Consider the following 617-nt stretch of genomic DNA (forward strand, 5'->3'; position numbering starts at 1 on the left):
ATGATTCTTCACCAAATTTAGTATGTAGGTACACTTTAACGTTGTGTAGTAATATGCAGAGTTTTACCTTCCTACTCTTTGTTTTAAAGGAGTTATGGAACGTTTTGCGTTTTGTACCAGTACTTCGTTCCATTTGAATGGATCTTCTCGAAATTTTTTCAAGAACGTTTGTTGCATAGTTGCGTATTTACATGCAAAATTCTAGCCTTCTATTATCATTTTTGCGACTTTTGTGGTCGTTTTATGTTACTCTTTTATTGGCGTTTCTGAAAGCGTATGTGTACTGCAGTGAAGCTTTTGGTTACTGTTTTTCGATTTCCTTTTACTAGAGGGTCCTAAATTGATGATTCTTCACCAAATTTGGTATGTAGGTACACCTTAAAGTTGCGTAGTAATATGCAGAGTTTTACCTTCCTACTCTTTGTTTTAAAGAAGTTATGGAACGTTTTGCGTTTTGTATCAGTACTTCGTTCCATTTGGATGGATCTTCTCGAAATTTAATCAAGAACGTTCGTTGCATACTTGCGTATTTACATGCAAAATTCTAGCCTTGTATTATCATTTTTGCGACTTTTGTGGTCGTTTTATGTTACTCTTTTATTGGCGTTTCTGAAAGC

This window comes from Limulus polyphemus, unplaced genomic scaffold (genome assembly GCF_000517525.1).
Source record: "Limulus polyphemus unplaced genomic scaffold, Limulus_polyphemus-2.1.2 Scaffold1732, whole genome shotgun sequence".
In the NCBI taxonomy this organism is placed as follows: Eukaryota; Metazoa; Arthropoda; class Merostomata; order Xiphosura; family Limulidae; genus Limulus; species Limulus polyphemus.